Consider the following 23296-nt stretch of genomic DNA (forward strand, 5'->3'; position numbering starts at 1 on the left):
AATCTATATTAAGAAACAAATGTAAAAGTTCAGGTTTTATTGTCAAATTTTGAACACCGGGTAGAATGCATCTGATTATGATTAAAAATAGTCTAGTTTTTAAACATTTAGTATAAGTAGGTTTCTTTGCATTGCATGAGATGTGGGAAGTGAGTCAAATAATTTATAGGTTATAAATAATACAATTTTTTTATGAGATAACAATTAATTCTTATATTTTGTTGTTTTCTAAAAAATATATAATACAATATTGAATTATTTGCGTAATTACAAAAGAATCTTGATTGCAAGATTTGTTGGCCAGCACCTCCAGATAATGCTTCTCTGCCTCGCAGCAGAAGTTGGCAGTGTATTTCTCATACTCATTAATTGCCATTTAAAAAACAGAAAGAAAGAAAGTAAACAAGAAAAGAAAAGAAAAATCTCTCCCCCCATCTCTCTTGCCTTTCTCTCTCTTTCCGACCTTTCTACAAACTTCACATTCATCAGTTAAATATATACATATAATAATATACAGCATGGATGGTCATTTCAAACTTACGGCAATTCAGAAGGCAAGAATGGCCGCCACCAATAAACCACTGTTTCTGCTCTTCTTCATCACCTTACTCCTTTCAGCTCAACTCCTACAAGGTCACACTCATCCCTTCCTTCTTCTTCTTCTTCTTCTTCTTCTTCTTCTTCTTCTTCTTCCGTCTACACTGAATCTAGCTGGTTTAAGTTTTTTCAGCTTCCACAGATATGGTTCCCATAACCCACCCCTAATTTTTCTGGGCTTCCCTCAGATTTCAGCACCAAGCTTTCCAGAAAAACTACTAGTGCCTTTTATTTACATCTATGTCTTCTTCTTTTTCTTCTTCTTCTTTCTTATCTGTATATCTGTATTGAATACAGTTTCAGTTTTGCACCATTGATAAGCTTCCATTTATCAGCTCTCTCGCTTTTCTGTATCACACTACTTTTTTTGGGTTTCCCTCAAAATTACCAGAAGAATGAATTTTTACTCTAAAGTTGCAGGAATAGAAACAGAAGGACGGGTGTCTCAATCCTCTGATCAAACCCAGAAACAACAACAAAGTTTGGAGGTACGTATTATTGAACTGCTGGCTTATGCTTAATTCCGTGTTTGGCTTCAGAAAGGAAATTAAAGGAAAAAAATGACTTGAATATTGTGAATTAAATTTGTGAGTGCCAGGGAAAGAAAGAGCGTTGGATCAGGAAGAGGAATAATATGAGTAGGAGGATGATGATTGGATCCACAGCACCAACTTGTACTTACAATGAATGCAGAGGATGTAAACACAAGTGCGTAGCCGAGCAAGTCCCTGTGGAAGGCAATGATCCTCTCAATAGCCCATACCATTACAGATGTATCTGTCATAGATAAACCACCATCATCATCATAGTTAGCTTTTGGATTAATCATATTAAGTGGCATGATGATCCTCTCCAGTCATGATGCAGTCATCCATCTGTGAAGAGAAATTCAGATATAGAAGAGTAAGACTTATCTGTATGAGACTTGCATCTCTTTGATAGCTAGACTCTATTTTATATTTGCTTTTAGCAGTTTTGGGTCCTAATAATAATAATAATCCTTCTGCCTTTTATTGGCAGCGTGGTTTCAGTGTTTTTGAGAGCAAATGATAAGCTGTAAAATTTTTGCACATTTGGTGTGATTGGTTGGTGTAAGTTTGATTACTGTTCGAAGAACTAGTGTTGTTTATCTTAATTATTGCTAGTGTTCTTTTTGTTTGTGCATATTGTTACTTAGATATATACAAACTCTTTCAATATATACTCTTTATAAAATACAAATAACTGAATTACATAGAATAAAAAATTGGTTAGAAATAATAAAGATGTAAGAAATACAACTTAATTTCTAAAAATAATTTTATTTACGGGAAAAAGAGTGAGAGAACAAGTAAATAGAAACATTATATTGAGTAATCAATGCAGTGAGATTAACCAATAATTAATGGAGATAAAAATGAAAACTAATAATAAAAATTTTAAATACTACTTCCGGTCCTAATTATAAGAGCTAGTTGACTAATTTGAAAAGATTAATGAAGTAAGTTGAGTTAGTTATTTGTTCTAAATAGGTGTTGTCTTTCTTAAAATATCATTGCTAATTAAGTGTATTGGCTAGAACTATCATTGTTAGAAGGACTACTTTGGAAAAATATATATAAATATGAGAGACAAAGTGGATTGACGTCTTATATTTAAAACCAAAATAAAAATCAAATAAGATTTTATTTTAAGGACCGGAAGTAGTATGAATGTTTCTTATAAATAAGAATATATGGTTCCGGGAAAAAATTTTCTTTTATATATTTGTGTGCGTGTGAAAGAAGGGAGAATAATGGAAGTAAAGGGGACAAGTGTAGTTAGAAATATCTGAGATATTGACATTTCTCAATTGGCATATTATGTATGTAATGTCATTTTTGTTATTTTTCGCCACATCTTTTCCATGTCTTCTTCATCAATTGTAAAACAACTTTTTGTGACAATGGGAAAGGTATTTCGGCTTTAACCCATTGTAGCTGCTAAAGAAAATGACTTCCTCAATTATATGAATATTTTACATTGAGAGGATTTTTTTTATAATTAAAAACACAATATATAGTGACCAAAGAATTATATCTAAAATAGCAATAATACTAATTTTGATTGGGTTATTAAGTAGTGAGGGAACTCAATTCTTCTTAAATAAAATTGAAAGTTCAAACTTATGAATAAGAAAAAATTTATATCATGACATATATATATATATACACATATGTGTGTATATATTTAATTGGATCTAATCATACTCAAACTTCACCTACTAGTTAATACTAAATATGAAAAATTAAAGAAAAGGGAGGGATTAGTACGTATCGACAAAGATATATGTTTTCACAATCTACATATGAGGGTTTTCAGGTAGCTATAGCCTACAGACATCTACGATGATCGGAGATGGTTTTGTTTTTTAAATATGATTTAAATTACTGTTTATATATGAAGTAAACATTTGTTTTTTGAAGCTTTAATTTGGACTTTCCTAATTCAAATACGCTTTCAACTACGGGATTTTTTTTTTTTAATCTATTTTTTCAACATCTGTCATGTTGGTATAAGGAAAATGAAAGGAAGGGGAGGATACAAACATTTTAATAAGTTCAATTTAAAAAAATTTAAAAATAGGATTAAAAATTTTTAATTAATTTTTCTTAGTCTTTTATCTTATATATTTCCCCTCCCCTTCATTCCCCTCATAGTCTCGTACCCAACATATTATAAGTTTTATCATTTACTGTTCTTTGATAAATTTATGTTTTATAAAACAAGTAATTCGATAGGGGAAAAAAAATAACATTCACGTTAATACATAATGAAAGAATGATAAATTACCAGAGTCCATTTTTTTCGCTTTTAAATATTGATAGTCCACATGAAATGATAAAGTTTGAGACGATTTTCTAATTAACAAAATTAACAGAAATGAATAAGTAATTTAGAGTATTTATTCAATTATTATATTTTTAAATACAGTCAGAATTCTCTCAAAATCAAAATAATCTCACCCTAAATTTCTTTAAACCCTTATGATAATGTTCAAAAGTTGATACCATCATGATGTAACCCAAAAAAAAAACAATCTTCCAGTTATTTAAACCCATGATGTTTCAAACTAGGAGAAATCAAATAAAAGAGACAGATATCTTGTTTCTTTTAGGGAAAAAATAATTTTTCTAAAAAAAAAACAATTCTGTGGAATCTAGATGACCACACTAGCGTAATCAATAATTTATATGAACAAAGGGTGGGACTAAGAATGATTGTTTGTGGAGGTTAGGGAGAGAGTGGTCCCAAAAATTAGGCAAAAAGTGACAAGAGATCACATGGGGGGATGGAAATCTGTAACAATTGAATTCATTTGCAGATAATGGCAAAACCATTTTATGAACAGAGCAGGAGGTCCCATACATTAATTCATTCCTGTCATGCTTATTCTGTTTCTTTGCATTTGGACTCTACTCCCACATTTTGCATCCCTTTTGACTGTCTTTTTCATGCGTATCACTACCCTCTTCTCAATTAATCACCATTTTGTCAATGGCTTTGTTGTCGATCCCATTTATAACCCTAGGTCCTTACCCTTCTCATTCAAAAAAAATTAATCATTATTTCGCCAATGACTTTGTAATCTAGTAACATGAAAGTTTCTTTGTAAGTGGGAAGTTGTAGGTTCAATCCCACTTATAACTTTAGGTTCTTGCCCCTCTAATTCAAAAAAATTAATTACCATTTCGTCAATGACTTTGTAATCTAGTGACATGAAAGCTTCTCTGTAAGTGAGAAGTATAGGTTCAATCTCATTTAAAACTTTAGGTCCTTACCTCTCTAATTTAAAAAAATTTGATCACACTTGTAACTTTAAGTTCTTACACCTCTAATTCAAAGATACTAATCACCACTTTGTGAATGGCTTTATAATCTATGACATGAAAGCTTCTCTATAAGTGAAAAGTAGTAGGTTCAATCCCACTTGTAACTTCTAAGCCCCATCTCTCTAATTCAAAAAAATTAACCACCATTTCATCATTGGACCTCACTTAATATGTATATGTAGTGCCAGTTCTATTAATCTTGCTTCCTAATTTAAGGCATTATTTTAGTGTTTGTTACTTGATCAACCTCGTTTAGCAGATAATTGAAAGGCATCTTAATTTAAGTATTTTGTTTGATTTGGGTGTTGAAAGGAGTACAGAGTATGTCTGTGTGTGGTACTTAGGAGAGAACCCAAAAATCTATCGTATGATTTGCATTTGGGTAAGAATATCCATTATTTAATTTAGACAAAACGAAAAAAATGTAAATCGGTTGCGGGATGGAAGTGGAAATGAAGAAGCTTTATAAATATTTAGCCATCTTGCATTCCGAATGGAATTAATTCTGATCACTCATTTAAAAAGAATACCATATCTGTTTCTTTTTACCCCCGTTTATGTATCTTTTCCTTTCATTGGTAAACACTTTTTATCGGTTTGTGTGTGTGTGTGTGTGTGTGTGAGAGAGAGAGAGAGGAGGGGGGGAGGGAGGGGGGGTCTAGTTTCTTCCACATTTATCTTGGCCTTTCTCATTTCACTGTTGATATCAACCAACATGTTTATCACCGTGCATTTTCCACCATTCTCCATCTCCAGTTAATGGGTGACAATTAATTTAAATTAAAAGGAAAAAATTTGAAAAAACCAAATCAAGAAAAAACACTTTCATTCCAATTAATTGTGAAGCAGAGGCGGATCTGTTCACTTCTCCATCTTGGATCACCTCCACAATTCCCTTTTCATTGATTATTTGATTTGATTTCAAGACTCTGTCTAAACTTTCATGCAGGTAAATGACTAAATTCTTGAAGTTAGTTGTGAATCTGAGATTAACAACAGGTTAAAACGTTAGTAACAACAGACTTGGTTGGCACACAAGGAAAAAGAATATGTTCTTGTTTTCCAGGATATCGCAAAGTTTCCCAAAATGTTACTAGCCTACTTCTAGTATTCCTTCTTCCTCCTTTTCTCAAGACTCTCCTCGTTTAATTCATATTCTCATCCATTTTTGTACTTGTTATTCATCTTCTACTAATTTCCCGCACTATTTCAAGGATTTCTCACACAAAAATCACCCACCTGAAATTTCAACTTTTATTTCTTAATAGCTAGGAAACATTAGTGTTGTTAGGAGGGATTTGGGATAGAGCCATTATAAATTAGAGCAGCAAAATTCCAAATGGTTGATAACTTTCTTGATAGTTTAAATGTGCATTATCTTCTTTAACAGAGCACTCATTTATGGCTATTAAATACTAAGGTAGTAGTGCATTATCTTCTTGTCTTGCCGTTCGCCAAACATTAAGAAACTGCACTGTGTTAATTGTACAAAAGTATTTGTCTGCAGAAGAATCCAGACACCAAGATCCAGCTACAAATGAACTGCTTCCTGCTAATTTTGACCATATCTAATCTTTCTAAATAGGGTTATCAAAAACTCTATGCCATTAGATGCAATTATAGATTTCGTATTCCATAAGGTTTTGAAGTCTAAATGTGAATGTGTCTACACCCAGAAATGCAGATAATGGTTCTAATGGCATAGCTTTGCAAATACAGAAATTGAAGGACCCATTGAGATATGAACTAAAAGAAAGAAGAAAAGATCATTGGAACCATCTTTTGCTACGTGACTTTTCCTTAACGTCTTTAAAAAGCAAGGGTCTTTCCAAGTAAAGATTCAGCCTAGTCGTGGCTATTTTCACCAGGTCCATCAATTCAGACAAAACTATTTAATACAGAAATCAAGAGAGTGCAGAGCCTATACAGCTATGAACAGCTACTATTTTCTACAGCCTGGAAGTAAGATCAATTTAAGAAGAGCCAACTAATGAAGATTGGCCCACGTCATCATGAGCTAAGCCTTACCAAACCTAGACAACTGAGGCTTGAATTCTACAGTGTGATTATTTCTAAGGGAATGGCAACTCAGAGTGCTCTTCTTTTCACTGACTGAATTCTTGTCTGTACGAATGCGGTGCAGATGGCACCTAAAGGAACCTTCATGGGTGGTTGGAGAACAAGTGCACATCTTCTTAGATTCTTCCCTCAGTTTGCTTTTGTTTTCACTTTCATTTATATTTGCCTTCTCATCAGTCACCTTCTTTGTCAGCACCTTAAATAGTTCCCCTCTTTTTTGAGCCTGCAGATTCTGAGTAGAAATGCGGGTCTTCTTAGATTCGGTAGAAGTTGAAGTTGTGCTTTCCATTGTACTCACCTTCTTAGTCCTCTTCGTCAGTACTGCCTTCAATAATTCATCTCCTCCTTGATTAGTTTTCATTTTAGTGGCCCTGAAGATCACAACAGGAAACAAAGAACATGCTCTAAACCTATGAAATCAAAGCAATTTGGATCTAATAGAAGTGCCAGTTTATTATTTACCCACACACTTCTCTTTTCCAGATACCCAATAGGCAACATAGAAGAAAGAGTGCCTCCAGCTAAATATCCTGACCAGTCATGGTTTTTTTTTTTTTTGGTGATATGACCAGCCATAGTTTTTGTATACTGCAAAATTCAGTTAAATCTTACTACACTCAATCTCCGCCAAATTCTACAGATAAACTTTCATCGCTGAACATTTGAAACATAGCAACCACCCATGAAAGACACGAACTGTAATCCATAGCACGTTTCCCATAATTTGTTGACATATTTCATGAAGAATTTGGATGTTCTAGAACATCAACCTTATGCGGAGTTATAAACCAGAGAACCAGAAAGGGTTGATTTGCACGCATCATTAGACATATAATAGGATCAACATTAGTCAATCAATTCAAGTGTTAAGGTTTCCAAGTCAGTGGAACTGAAATTGAACTTCCAAGATCTCGTTTAAAATGGGAATTACAGCCAGTCGTTCTACGATGTATCTTGCAAACATTGATTTGGACCTCAAGACATTGCATTGTTCAACGCAGAAACGCCACATTTAATTTATAGCATTGCGAAAGATGACACCTAAACGAACGTGAATGCAGCCAAGCAATGTTTCATACATGTTCAAGACATTCTTGATTTTCACCAGTACAGAGCTAAAGCCTATCCCTCTAATTTGCGATCAAGTATTAAATATCGAACAGGAGGAAGACATTCCGCGATTGGGAATACTCTAGAACTAGCTAGGCATTGCGTAGAAACAAAAATCAAGAAGGAAAAGAACAGCACACCGTAGAGGAGCGATCTTGAATCGAGAATCAAGACCGGAGTTCTGCACTTCTGCCGCCATTTGTCGAATACAAAACCAATCGAATTTCGATGTTTTATATTGCCTGCATTGACGAAGGAAAGAACTCAAGAAAAGCCGAGAAAAAGTGAACAAAACTATGATTAAAATCGGTAAAAAGAAAGAAAGAAGAGGAATTAAATTAATCCAACTTCAACGAATCTCACAGCGAAAAGAAAGAAAGATCTTAACGAAACCGATCTCCAATGCCAGAGAGATGAGGGTAGAGAGGGAGAGACTGTGAATGAGTTCCACGTTCATGCATGCATAGTGTTGAAGTTAACACCTGGAAAGTGTTATTAGGGAATAAGAAGTGAGGCCTGATGACCACGTGTCATTCAATGAGTAGCCCAATATACCTCCCTTTGCTCCACGATTAATTCAGTTTTAGTTTGATTTAAAATATAACTCACTTAGAAATAATTAATATTTATTTATTTACTAATCTTGTTCCTGGAGTTAATGCTTAAAAATAACTCCGTGTATTTTTTTTTTTTATCTTTTTCTTTCATAATCTTGTTTGATTCAGATAAAGTTGAAAAACAATTTCAATTTATGATAAATTTAATGAATTAACTATAATTTATCTTGATTCTGATAAATTAGTCAAAATAACTTATGTTGTCTATCGGAAAGTGTACATAATTTTCAGCTAAAATCAGAATGTGGCATGAGAGTTCCCTTTCAAAGGTAGCAGGTCATGAATTCAATCTACTTGTATCCTCATGTCATTACTACCTATCCTTTTAATTTTCGTTTTTTTTTGGTTGCCAAACTTATAGCTCTTGGTTGTGAAATGATAGACACACAAGACTCAAAATCTTGTGCTAAAGAACAAGAACGAGAGATTGATTCTCCCTTCCAAGCAAGTCCTGAGCGAACAAAAGATGTATTTGTTTTGATTTGAATTTCATCTTAATTTTTTATAATATTACATGGCATTATGTTTGAATTATGTTGATTGATTCTATTTAATGATTGATTTTATTTTGTCAAGTCAAAGTTTGTTAACTTTTTAGAATAGCAATCTTATCGAAGTGGGCTTTGATATGATAATAATGCTTATGATATTAGAGTCTTGATTAATGACAAGGACTCGTGTTACTTCTCTAAAAGTTTTGAAGATACAATTATTACAGGTCTTTCCAAAGGTTTATGAATTATATTGATAATAATGGTCTGAAAATTTTGTCAAAGTAGACTCTAATACCATGATATTGCTTATGTTATTAGAAACCTAATTAGTGATAAAGACTTGTTGCTCCACCAAAAATTTTGTAGACGTAGTTATTACAATATCTACCCAAAGGTTTAAGAAGTATAATGACACCAACAATAACAATATGAAACTTTTGTTTTACAACTTCTTACAATTGTTTTATGATAAGTGAAATTTGCAATTATATTTTTAAATTTTACTAGCTAAATCATAATAGCTTTTCAACTTTTTTATAATAGCATTGATATTAATAATTAAATTAAATTGACATAGTTTTTGGTTTGGATGAAATATTAGGGCTATTCATGAAACGAGACGGGGTAGATCTTGATAATCAAGACGATATGGCTTTTCCATCTTGTGTCCCCTCCTAATAACCGCGACGAAACAAGAACGTCCCATCCTTTTTTTTAAAATTTTTTTAATTTTCAAACTAACTATGCGTGGAGTATATAAAATCTCATAATAAAAACTATAAAAAAAGAAAGTAGATAAAAATTAGGGAAAATAGTAGTAATTGAAAATGGGCAAAGGAAAAAATGTTTTTATAATATTGAAAAACAAAAAAATAAGCAAACTTAAAATATTCATTAAAAAGAACATCATGTAACTGATACGGAACAAACTGTAAGCAAATAATCAAAATAATAATTGATGAATAGTATTATTCTAAGTGTTGGCAACAAGGACTAGTTTTTGTCTCTCTCCTGAGTGGGAGTTTTTCTCTCTCCATGTGAGAGTTAGTTACGACGGTTATCGTCAATCAATTCATAACTTCTTGCACCGCCGTTCGCTGCGGTGGTGAGGAAGAGGAGAGTTTGTGTGTCCTGTCGCCCACTGCGCTAGGAGAAGTAAAGAGTGTTTCCTCAGTTCCGTTCATTGCGGCAGAGGAAGAGTGAGGTCATTTTGCTCAGAAGTTTAGAGAATGGAGAAGTGTGAAGTGATTATCGGTGACGGTTCTAAAAGAAGATCGAGAGAGTTGGAAGTAGACCTAATCTATCGAAGTAAGGAGGATAGAGGTTTTGCCGGTGGTGCACTGGTAGGAAGAATTATCTTAGAGAAGAATCTAAACAAAGCGATTGTGATTTAGATGATTTGGAAAGGCTAGAATCTATTAAAAAATGATGAGTTAGAAATTGTAGAGGTGGATCGGAAGGCTTTCATCTTTGAATTTAGAAGAAGGGAAGATTATATGAGAATTCTGCGTGGGAGGCCATGGTCAATCAACGGTATGTTATTGAATATTTAGTGTTGGGAAGAGGATATGATATTTGCTGAAGTTGATTTTAATCTATGTCCTTTTTGGATACAATTTCATGATGTTCCGTTTGCTGCGATGGATCTTGAGAATGCAAAGAAGTTAGGAAGTTTGATTGGCAAAGTTCTACTGGTTGAAGATCCTAGAGCTGATGGTTTATTGTCGCGAAGCTTTCTTAGAGTCAAAGTCTTAGTAGATCTGAGAAAGCCTCTAGTGACTGGTATGTCAACACCAAGGAAAGGGAAAGGACCTGCTAGTATTAAAGTTCGATATGAAAGACTTTAGAATTTTTGCTATGCTTGCAGCAGAATAGGACATGATTTAAGGAGCTGTCAGTTTAGTGGTGATAGGGAAGAAGGAGTGGAAGCTGAATATGGATCCTGGTTAAGTACACAAGCTGCTCGATGGAATGATAATGCCATTAAAATATGTAAAGCAGATTGGGAGGAATTGGAAGGATGGAAGATGAAGAAAGAGAAAACAAGACCATTTATCACGAACAATGATAGTGTGGCTAATAAAACTGGAATGGAAAATGTAAGGAAGGTGGAGAAAGAGAAAAATGTTGATAATGATACTGTTATATCAGGTAAATCCTATGGTGAAATGGAGGAGATTGGAAAGAGGAGTAGTCTGGAGCTAACCGGTAAGAAGGAGGAGACTGGAAATATAGAATGTAAGAAGAATAATGACAAGGGTATTGCAAATGGACATGGCAGCATTGGTGCACCTGTGACTTTAAATACTGCAGAGAAATTGACTCCTGGAGCAAGCTCCCCTATTAAGGAAGACGGAGACCTCTCTAAAGCCTTGGTTGTTTATGGGAGTATCTCTCCAATGTCTGAGGTTGTAAGGGGATTTAAAAAGGTTGGGATTAAAAGAGAAGCTGAAGAGTGGGAAGAAAATGGTATAGTTAAAAAGAGGAAGCTATGTTTTGAGGACCCTATTGTTATTCCAGATGACATTCCGCTATTCTCTCAAGGGAAGGAGGAATAAAGGAATGTGAGATCGCTGAAAAGAAAGAGTAGACTGATGAAAGCTGCTGGAAGGAACATGAGGAATAATTCCAGTGTTGTTATTAAGGAAGTTGTGACTGCTGCTAGTGGCTTTGGTGATTGGCCCAAATCAGTCACCAAGAAGCCATGAGGATGCTAATATGGAACTGTCAAGGTTTAGGGGTCCCTTTGACAGTTCATAACTTGAAAAATATGGTGAGAAATAAAAAACCCCTTATTGTTTGTATTCTGGAAACAAAATAGAAAAAAGTGAAAATAAACAAAGTGAGAAGGAGCTGTGGTTTAGATAATGGTTTTGAGGTGGACCCGATAGGTTAAAGTGGGGGTATCTTCCTGTGGTGGGTTAAAGATATAAGGTTGGAAATATTATTTGCTTCAAGTAATATAGTGCATGTGAAGATTACCTTTACGACATATGAAGTTCCTGATTTTGTGACTTTTGTCTACGGCTCTACGAAGGAAAGTGGTAGGAGATTAATCTGGAATAAAATTAAGGAATTTGCTGAAGAGATTGATGGTTCTCGGCTTTGCACTGGTGACTTTAATGATGTTATGTCGCTGGCAGAAAAGAATGGGGGAAGACCAAAGACAATGAGGAAAATCCTTAATTTCCAGAGAAATGTTGCTGATTGTGAGCTCATAGATCTTGGATTTAAAGGACAGCAATTTACCTGGAGTAATAGGAGATTGGAGAAGAATCATATTAAGGAAAGAATAGATAGGGCCTTGTGTAACATTGAATTCAGGGAAGTTTTTCCTTGTTCCTAAGTGTTTCATCTGGAACTGGTGGGATCCGACCATTGCCCTTTGCTGATAGATCTCTGTTTTGAGACTGTAAAAACTCCTTGGTCTTTCAAGTTTGAACAGATGTGGCTGTCCCATCCAGATTATAATGAAGTGGTAAGTAGGGATGGATGAGTAATTGGGTCAGATTGGAAGACAGTGTTAATGAGATAGTTAGACGATTGAGGAAGTATAGGAGAGAATTAATTGCTTGGAGTAAAGTTGCCTTCCCAAATAATAGAAAGCTTGTTGACATCTTGCTGGGAAAGCTTTTTGAGTGCCATGTGGGGAATTTCACTGAAGAAGTTAGAAGAAAGGTGGAAGAAATTGAAGACAATCTAGAGAAGATCTGGAAGAAAGAGGAAATATATTGGTGGCAGAGATCAAGGATTTCTTAGTTGCAAGCTGGAGATTCAAATTCTAAGTTCTTTCATTTGTCTACTATCCAACGTAGACAGAGAAATGCGGTGTTAAAAATAAAGAACTTAAATGGGGTTTGGTTGAAGGACGAAGCAGAAATTGCAGAATGCTTCACAAATTTTTACAAGAATCTCTTCAAGGCCTCTGGACCTAGAGACTTTGATAAAGTCTTACAGTATGTTGATAATTGCATTAATGAGGAGGAGAATAAAAATTTAATGGCAGCAGTGTCTAGGAGGGAAGTTTTTGAGGCAGTTTTTCAATTAGGGGGAAACAAAGCTCCTGGACCTGATGGATTTAGTGGGAGGTTTTATCAAAGTTCTTGGGAGACTGTGAAGGAAGAAATCTGGTTATTGGTCAGGGATTTTTTTGAAGGGAAAGGTGATATTATTGTCATTAATGAGACCAACGTGACACTGATTCCAAAAGTAGACAAACTTGACGATGTGAATCAGTTTAGACCTATTGGTCTCTATAATTTTGTCTACAAGGTAATCTCTAAGGTTCTAGCTAATAGGCTTAAGCCACTTCTGACCAATTGCATTTCAAAAAATCAAGGGGCTTTTGTCCCAGGAAGATTAATCCATGATAATGTAATTATTGCTCATGAGGTGTTTCACTTTTTGAGGAGAAGGAGAACTGGTGTAAGGAGTGATTTTGCTTTAAAAATGGACATGAGTAAGGCCTATGATAAGGTGGAATAGGATTTTGTGGAAGCTGCCCTTCTCAAATTCGGTTTTTGCAAAGAGTGGATTAATCTAGTTATGAAATGCATCTCTTCAGTAAAGCTCAACCTATGTCTTTCTGGTAGGAAAGTGGCAGAAATCAGTCCTGGAAGAGGTTTAAGGCAGGGAGATCCCCTTTCTCCGTATATTTTTATTCTGGTTGTAGATGTTCTGTCGAGTATGATCAGGAAAAATGCAAAGATGGGTCTATTAAGGGGTATCAAACTGTCTAATTCTTGTCCCATGCTGACTCATAGTTTCTTTGCTGATGATGTACTTTTCTTCATGGATGTTAAGGAATGTTATTGTAAGAAGTTAGCTCAAATCCTGGAAGACTATTGCTCTGTGTCTGGTCAGCAGGCTAATTTTGCCAAATCTAGACTGGTTTTCTCAAAAAACTCTTCTAGAGAGGTGAGAAGAAGAGTTTGCAGTACTCTGGAAATTGAGGATGTAGAAGAGCCAGGCAAGTATTTAGGAATTCCTAATGTATGGGGAAAACCTAAGAATCAGGCTCTTGCGTATATCAAGGATAGAGTTGATAGGAAAATCAAAGGGTGGAGTAGTAAATTGTTGAGTCAGGCTGGAAGAGAAGTGCTTATTAAATCTGTAATAAATGCTGTGCCTATGTATCCAATGTATTGCTTCAAATTTCCTAAACAGACCTGCAGAGATCTGGACAGAATGATAGCAATTTTTTGGTGGAATGAGGGGAAGGAGGGAAGGAAGATCCATTGGAAGGCATGGAGTTCTATGACCAGATCTAAAAAAGATGGGGGAATGGGATTTAGGGATTTTGAGGCAATGAATGATGCTTTATTGGCCAAAACAGCCTGGAGACTGATGAACAATGAGGATGAAATGTGGGTAAAGGTACTGAAGGGAATTTATTTTCCTGACACGCCATTTATGAATGCCAAAAAAGGCTATAAAGCATCTTGGCTATGGTCCAGTATTCTTGATGGTAGAAGTCTGCTGAAGGAAAATATCTTCTGGAAAGTTGGTGAGGGGAGAAGAGTAAATGTGTGGTTTGATAGATGGATACCTGAAATGAAGAGAAGATTATCTGATATAATGAATGTCTCAGAGAAAGCAAAAGAGTGGACTGTCTCTGATTTGATAATTGATGGCAGATGGAATATGAATAAACTACAGCCTCTGGTTTTTGCCGAAATTTTACAAAAAATCTGCAGTATTGGTTCTGGTTACTTCCAAAGAAAAGATGAGCCTATTTGGGATAAAGCAAGGAATGGTCTATATGCTGTGAAGAAAGGTTACATGGAGGCAAGGTCAAGGAGATGTGTGATTGGTGGTAGAGCAGGAAGTTCTTTCTTACTACCATATGAAATATGGGGTAAAGTGTGGAAACTGAGGGTGCTGCCCAAAATTAAACACTTCATATGGAGATGCTTAGTAGGTGCAGTACCAGTGAAGGAAGCTTTGGTGAAAAGAAGATGTAGAACATCTGAAATTTGCCCGATTTGTAATCTGGAGATAGAGACGATTGAACACACACTTTTCCTATGTCCATGGGTCAAGTGTGTATGGTTTACTTCTACTTTAACCTGGAAGGTGGATAGTAATAGATTTCAGAGTTTTGGTCTCTGGATTAAAAAGATTTTAGTTGATGATGTGTTGCTGAATGACTTTCAACTTGCTTATGTGATGTGGATTATTTGGTTGATATGGAAGGAAATAAATTGTGTAGTGTTTGAATTTAAAGAACCTGACCCCATTAAGGTTGTTTTTACTGCAGATAAAGCAGTAAGAGAGTTTTGGAGAGAAAATGGGTGGTAGATAGATGGAGATGAGGAGATGAAGAAGGGAAATGGTTGGTCAGGATGGCGACCTCCAGCTACGGGCATGGTTAAAATTAATTGTGATGGCTCCTTTTCTTCAAGTATGGCTGCTATTGGTTTAGTTTGCAAAGATGAAAATGGCTTATTCTTATGGGGATTTAGTGAAGGAATTAAGGTAGATTCATCCTTTCTGTCAGAGGTCCTTGCTATTAGAAAAGCTGTGTTTATCATCAAAGAGTTAAATCTATCCCATGTTATGATTGAGGTTGATTGCTCGGAGGTCTTTTGGTGCTGGAAGAATAAATCGGTAGAATGTGCTGGTTGGATTGGTAGGTGGGAAATGCAGGAGGTAATTGAAGCCTTGAACGATTTGGATGGTGTGGAAATTACTCGTTCCTAGAAAGAGTAATGAAGCAGCAAATTGTCTTGCTGTTAGTTGTAGAAAAGGGGTGTGCCCTTATGGGTGGGTTGACAAACCAACACCCCTTCTGGAGAAGGCTTTGGCCGTGGATATGGAAAGGTGGGAATTGTTCAAGGCTAATGAGGTCGCCTCTAGCAGAAGCCTGAATACCAGAAGTGCTGCTTTAGTAATGTGTGACAGCTTTGACAAATGTGGCATTGGCTGATTTGTTCATGACTTGTGTTCCTTTATTTTTTCGTTCTGCTTGTATTCGGTGTTTCTTTTCAATTGCTGGTTGTCTTGCTTTGTCCTTGTTTGTTTTTTGGTTTAGTTGTGTGTTAGGTTGTATTTCTAGGATTTTTGTAACATCCTAAGTCTTATCGGGTTTTAATAGCCTCTTTTGGTTGATTTTGAGGATAGATTAGCAATTTAATCTTGATCTTGGTGTTTGGGTTGGATTTAAGGTATGTTGGAGGAATAGGTGAATGTACCCCTCTCAGGGTATGTTCGCCACGGTGCACCGGGAGTTTCAGAGGGGAGTGTCTTCTCGAGAAGGTTTGGCCGCGGCGAAGTCTTGGGGACGCCGCGGTGAAGTTGTTCAGGTGAGCGAGGCTTCCCTTTCGGGAAGGTTGCGTCGTGGCGAAGGTGAGGGCATGCCGCGGCGAAGTTTTCTGGGCGAGCGAGAGTTTCCTCTCGGGAAGCTTTCGCCGCGGCGAAGTCGGGTTTTTAGGCGAGTAATCCCTCTCGGGATTAGTTCGCCGCGGCGAAGATATGGGTTCACCACGGCGAAAGGTCCCGAATCTATATAGTCGCGGGAGGGGTTCAGTGTGCGAAAATTAGAAAATCTGAAGGAGGAGAGAGGAGCTCTGCTAGGGTTTCGAATTTCTGGCTTGGAGGGGGCATTTCTAAGGATCCATTACCTCAAGTAAGTGATTTTAACCTCTAATCTACTTTCTTTCTTGGAATTTCTGAGGATTTTTGGTGGAACCCTAGAATTTTCTAGGTTGTGATAGAACTGAGGTTTTTGACCGATTGTTTTGAGTTTAATTGATTGCTTTGGATTAGTCTAAGTATTTAATCGGTGTAGTTTTCTTGGATTTAAAGAATCTTGAGTTTTTGAAGCTAGGGTTTATGGAAATAGGTGATTTGGGATTGAGGATGACAATGTAGAGGTTGATTCTGAGTTTTGTAAATTGGGTTATGTTAAGGAAGGTTAAATTGGATGTTTAATCGGTTTAGATTGTTGTTAGAACTTCAATTGTTCAAAATAGATGTTTGGGTGTAGAATTCCTATAGTGGGTCCTTGAGGTTATGAATTTTAATTGATGTTTGGAAAGGAATTAAGGTCTTAATGGATTGGTATGACCATGGAGTGTTGCCTTGATAGTTATACCCTTTGAGTTGGGTAGAGTTTTGATGGGAGATAGGAATTTTGTGTCCCCAAGTGTTGTTTTGGCAACATTATTAGTTTGAAAGCTAATACATGATGGTTGTGTGTTTGTGTGCTTGTGTAGACCGATTGTGAGTCTTGGTGGTACATGGGGCCACATCGTTGGTTTGTTGTTCCTTGCTCAGGTGAGAGGTAACCACTTTCCAATCCTTAGTACTTGCTTCTGTGGTATTGTGAGTAGATTTATGTTTTTTGCTCCAAGTAGTAATTATGTTCAAACTATATGTTGTATATAAAAAGGAAAACCGTCTTGTGGGGTTTCGATTGATGATGAATGAAATCTTGAAATTGTGAAGGATATGCCACTGAAAGAAATTAATTATGAAATGTTCAATTACTATTTAATTACGGGTTGAGCATGATGCATGATTTGGGAATTGGTGAGAGTTTTTGATAGTTACTACCACGTGGTAAGGCCTCCATTAATGCATGATGGTTGGCTCTTTACGTCCCCCATAGTGAGGGATAGGCCTTTTGGCTCCCTACGTCCCCCAGAGTGAGAGATAGGCCTCTTATGGCTCCTTACGTCCCCCATAGTGAGGGATAGGCCGGGTTCAGCTCTTGAAAATCCCCCAAAGTGAGGGATATGGTTGATGGGATTGCATCATTGCACTTGCATAACTTGTTATGGCTATCTCGTTATCATATTACTTGTGAACTACCCCACTTGACACCTCACGAGCACCTATTTAGTAGTACCTTGAATTGGAATGGTTGGTTACTGGGACTTTGTCTCACCCCGTGGTTTACAATGTTTTCAGGTGAAGTTTCTAGGCGTGCGCCTTCGAGAAGAGACGCAGAGGCTTAAACTTGGTTAGCTTTAGGCCTCTAGCCTTTGTTTATGTATGAATATGTTGTATATTGCCATAGTTAGGGTTCTTTGAAATATTTTGATTACCCGGCCTAATTGTAAATTGGAGAATATGTTATCTCCTCGTTTTAGTTGGTTGGAGGCCATTTCTATTGTGTTATGAAACTTTGTTACATGGTTGAAAACTAATTGGATGGGCTGCTTTTGATGTATGTTGTTACCCGGGCCAGAGGCTCGGAGGCCCAGTGGATTATGAATGAATGATTTCAGTTGCATGCAACGGACTTTGAGTTGGAATCGAGTTTACATGTTAATTCAAAATTTATGCAAATTTCTTCCTACTATGGCAATTCATTTAACAGATTTCCTTTTCTACCATAGTAGTGATTTTGTGATGAGTTATAATGTTATGAGGTTAAGGGTCTTTACAATTTTTGAGTGATTTCTCTTTTCGGGCCTTAAGTGGCTATTAGTGTGTGTATTTGTTTGATTTGTGTTTTAATAAAATGGACTCCTGTTTTGGCCAAAAAAAAAACTTGTTGCTTAAGAAAAAGAATTTCTCATTCAATTGAGAACAATGTGTGATTGGAATATTATACATTAGCAATTTTATACTTTCCCCTTTTTTTGCGTATTGATAAATTCGATCTTAGGCCCTTGCAACAAACCTCAAATTAGAAGCTGTAATATTTACTTGTACTCTTCTAATCTTTAATATAAGGCCTAATTAAATGGTTGATGTTAATCTTATTTATAAAACCTATTTCATATATTTATTTATTTATTTTAAATTAACCTTATTGATATTCTTCTAATAATAATCAAGTAGGAGATAAAGGGAGGAAATTAAAGAGAATGCTGAGAATGTCTTAGAAAAAAATATATCATATTAACTAATTTAAATATCTTTAATCTACTCAAATTAATTAATTAGGTTTTACATTAAGAGCCGAAAAAGTATATTCACAATTATGCAAACAATTCGACTTTTATGATATTTATATATATACTTTTCTTCAAAACTAATAAATAATATACTATTCTCGCCAAAAAAAAGAAAAGAACATTAATTTATTTTTTCTTTTTCATTGGGTAGTTATACTTACTTTCTCTCAATTTTTAATTTGATGCCTATGTGGCTTTTCTCTTAATTAAATCATTTGATCTTACTTTTTTAGTAGCATTAACTATTGTAACTTTATTCTATTAGTATTTTTGGTCTCTATATAAGGGTTAACAATGTTAATAGAGCCAAATTAAAGATTTAATTAACAGGAAAACAATACATATATACCAAATTTTAAAAGAAAAAAAAGTATAGGTACCTCCAAAATAGTTTTTCTTCTTTTTTTTTTAAATTAAACTCACGTGCATAGTATACTTTCTTTTTTCCCAAATCGAATTAGTTATGAGGTCCAATTGGCTACAGAAATTTGCTGAGAGTTTTTTTTTTGGGCCAAGGGGGTCCTCCTTTGAAACCCAGATGATTCACGGATAAACCTTTGTTTTTTTCACCTCAATACATTCGCTGATAAATTTGAAATCAGTGAGACTGTGAGAGGATAATAAAAGATGAAAACTTGACCCAGTTGGAAGTCAACTCAACCTCTATTGGTTGGCACACAAAAAAAAAAAAAAAGAAGGAAAGCCAACCTCTATTGGGCTTTGGGCCCAAATGAACCTAATAAACATGATTGACCCAAATGGGCAACTCGTCAATCCAAATGGTGGGGTTTGTCTGATAACCATCTCTTTCTGCCTTTAAGCTAACGCATTTTTGGGCGAAGAAACGTATCCCCCTTTGTGGGCCATGTTGGGCTAAAACTTTTGCCCCTCATCTCTCCCAAAAATTTCATTTATAGCACCAACGAGATTAAATTTAAGAGGTTAGTATTTTACAACATTAAAAAATTAATATTAAAATTCTTATCAGGAGGGATAACCACATTTTATAGGTGATAGTGCCTCCAACATAAATCTAAATTTGATTTGCAAATGATGTAACTCTTTTTTAAATATGAAAAGTTTGACTTGAAAATATTTTTTAATATTTGAATTTTAAATTATTAAAATAAAATATATTTACTTGAGCAAAGACCAATCAAAACCTACAGCATCGGTCATGTCTTTTTAAAATTACTTCTGGCTTCTAAGTGCCTTGAGATCTACTATTAATAACTGAAATTTGAGGGACTTATTTGTATTTAATTTTTTTTATCTGGAACCTATAAATAATTTGTTTATGTAAAATGTTGAATTTTACCTTCATAGTTTTAAAAAGTTAAGGGGAAAAAATTCAAGTTCGGAGAGGGTACTATTTTTTGTTTGAGTTTATTCTTGTAAGGTTATATACATTAAATTCGAACTTCTGAGGCTAAAATAATCACACATTTTTGAATAACGAAAATTAAAAGAAAACAAAATATAAAGTTTCCTTTTATTAATGGGTTGAAAGTGAGAGAAAGAAAAAGCAAAACAAAGAAAAGAAAAGAAAAGGCTATTGCATGCTTTATAGACAATGCACAATGGGAATTCCTTTAACTTTTTTTCACATTTCAAGCCTTTTCTTCCCTCCGAGGTAAGTCCTTATCACTTCCGAAATGTCAATTTAAAAAAAAAAAAAAACCTAAGCCAAAAAAAACAAATGATGCATAAAGCTGAGAATGATGAGGAATATACATTCTGAATTCTGAGCAGCCAAAGAAAAAGATGATAGCTATTTCTAGTTTCCCATTGTTTCTCTTTCAAAAGGTCTCTGTCTGCCTACGCTCTTTGTCTGTTAATATAACATAATATACTAGATTTTTTTTTTTAACAAAAAGAAACTTATTTGGAAAGGTGAAAGCGATGCATTTTTATTTTTTATTTTTGAAAATGGAATTATGTTTTTCAATATTACCCATATTTAAAATTTGATGTAATTTTTTCTTTTTTTTTACTTCTCAAAATATAATTCATATTTTTAAATATGAATAAGTTGGGAATTTTCTATTTTCAAATAAATTTAATGACTTGTGACTTCTTTGATAAGGAAAGAGGAGATATCTTATAATAAGACCAAATAGAGTGTGTGCGCGTGTAAATACACACGGAGGCAAAGTTAACTTTCATATGTGCTTTGTTCAGTCTTGATTGCAAGGCAAAGTTAACTAATATCATAATTATTAAATGGTGATAGGATAATACTACCTCCGGTCTTAATTATAAGATCTTATTTGTAGTTTATAAATAAAATCTTATAATTAGAACGGAAGATAATATATTTAAATACGTAAAAAAGTCAACAGTCAAGGATATTTTTCCATGGACTTAATTAGGATTAAGGCATAGCCTTAAAATTCAGCCATATACCCCACTACGTACTATTTATAAGTTTCAAATTTAAAGCCAGTGTCACTTTTTTGATAAACTTTAATTTAAGTTTATCTCAATATTTAAACTTTTATAATTTTTAATTTTAATTATTTATTTTTTATCATTTATTATACTCTCCTATTATATTTCTGCATAATTTTTTTATGTTCTTCTTATTTATTGTAAGAATACTTTTTTCAAAAAAATATTCATTACTTATTTATTTTTTAACTAATTTTTTATTAAATATAAATTAAGTTATTTGAAACTTATAATAAAAACTGGAGTGATTAATTAACAGCTTGGAGGAGAGGCCAATAAAACACCCTCTGAGCAAGTAGCAGCAGGCGATGAGGATGTGGAATATTGGAGTAATTGTTTGTCTGTTTGTTGTTTGGCGCCATATTATTATTAGGAAAATGATATAAAAAAAAACCTTAAAAATTTTTTTTGAAAAAGGATAGCTAACATTCTTAAATGTGAGGAAATGAGAAAAAGTTTGAACTGAAATTGTGAAAATGAGAAAAAATATCAATATGCCCTTTACTAATTTGGAAAAATAACTAGATTTGATCTGTAAATAATAAGATTGTAATATAAATTAACAAGTTTGAAATACAAAATAATAATATCCTTTTTCGTGTGAAAGCATCTGTTCATTTGGAAAATAAATTAAATTTAATGTAGAAATAACAAGATCAAAACACAAATTAACAAGTTTGGGGTACATAATAACAACATCTTTTTATGACCATCATCATTCCAAAGGCATATTGTTTATTTCCCATATTTCCGTAATTTCAATTTAGGCTTTTCCACATTCCTTGTCACGCTAACTGCCTTTTTGAAATTTCCTATTTTTATTTTGTTTAGTCATTTTTCATTATTATTCTATTTCTACAGTCTTTAATATAGAACCTAATTAAAAAATCAGTATTGGTCCTATATATAAAATATATTTCATATATTTATAAATTTTTTTCTTAAATTAATCTTGTTAATATTTTTAATAAGAATTAAACAGGAGAGAAAGTGAGAGAATTAAGAAAAATATTTATAGTATTTCAAAAAATATATATCATATTAATTAATTTATTAAATATTTTTAATTTATTTAAATTAGTTAATTAAATATTATATTAAAAAAGACGAGAAGGATTAAATTAAATATTAATAATGAAAAGGTAAGAGAAGGCGCAAAAAAGGGGTAAGAGAGGAAAAGAGTCAAACTGAAAGGAGCGGCAGGTATTAAAAAATGGGTAGAGGTCAGGAAAGTAGTACAGGTAGTTGGGGTAATGAATGACAGTAATGTGGGGAAGAAGTACCCGTAAGCGTGTGTTTTGAAAATTAGAGAGCGAGCAGAAAAGAATCCAGAGAATGTGTTTAGATGAAAATGATTTTAAAAATATTTTTATAATATATAAAAAAATTTATCTTATTTTGTAAAAAAATATTTTTTAAAAGTATTTTTTTAGTTTCCAAATACCTTCTAAATCTAGGAAAAGGATCAGTCCGAATTTCTGTTGGGACTCATCTTATATTATATTCGACAATATTTTAAATAGAATTATCTGTATTTAGTAAAAAGAAATTAAAGAGAGAGTCAGAGAGAGTTGGTTGGGTAAGTGAGCAGGACAGGTGAGGTGAGACTAAAAGAGGGGGCCGGCAGGAGAGACAGAGAGACATGCAGAGGGCACAAAGCACAAAGTCATCGATAGTACGCGTGTGGGATCAAAAGCCACGCCCCCCACACCCCTCAAATTATTCACACTCGCTTCTAATATTTTTATTTTAATGAAAATTCTTAAATCATCTTGGGAAACTTACGTACAGATTTCACGTAAGAGATTTTATTCATTTAAAATCTTACAAAATGTTAAAATTATTAAGAGGTTCTAAGAGATCTTAGAGTAATATATTCTATCTGTAAAATGACATTACTGCCCCTCACATTCCAAATCACATTCACTATATCATTGCGATTTACAACCTCAACAGCGACTATTAACAACCCAATGAGAAGGTGTTGACAACCTAAGCAGTGCGCATTAACAACTTACTTTATAGGATCACATAACCTCCACATAAAAGTAAATTATAACCAAATAGCATAATACAACAAATTTAACACTAAAATGGGAAGTTTTTTGAAATCATTAAAAATTTTAACTAAACCCAATAGGATTATAACAAAATTTTAATGCGGCAATCCATTGACAATCTCAGTGATA

At 34.1% G+C, this 23296-nt stretch overlaps 1 long non-coding RNA gene across 1 annotated transcript; it reads left to right on the top strand.

The window, feature by feature from the left end:
• Nucleotides 1-559: 559 nt before the first annotated feature.
• Nucleotides 560-1732, top strand: LOC114730077 (uncharacterized). The gene is made up of 3 exons (XR_003738808.1): nt 560-633; nt 1018-1085; nt 1196-1732. It is a non-coding gene; the product is annotated as an uncharacterized LOC114730077 (long non-coding RNA).
• Nucleotides 1733-23296: the final 21564 nt, after the last annotated feature.

Source organism: Neltuma alba, unplaced genomic scaffold, assembly GCF_004799145.2.
Source record: "Neltuma alba isolate B1F8T4 unplaced genomic scaffold, ASM479914v2 tig00012707_pilon, whole genome shotgun sequence".
NCBI lineage: Eukaryota > Viridiplantae > Streptophyta > Magnoliopsida > Fabales > Fabaceae > Neltuma > Neltuma alba.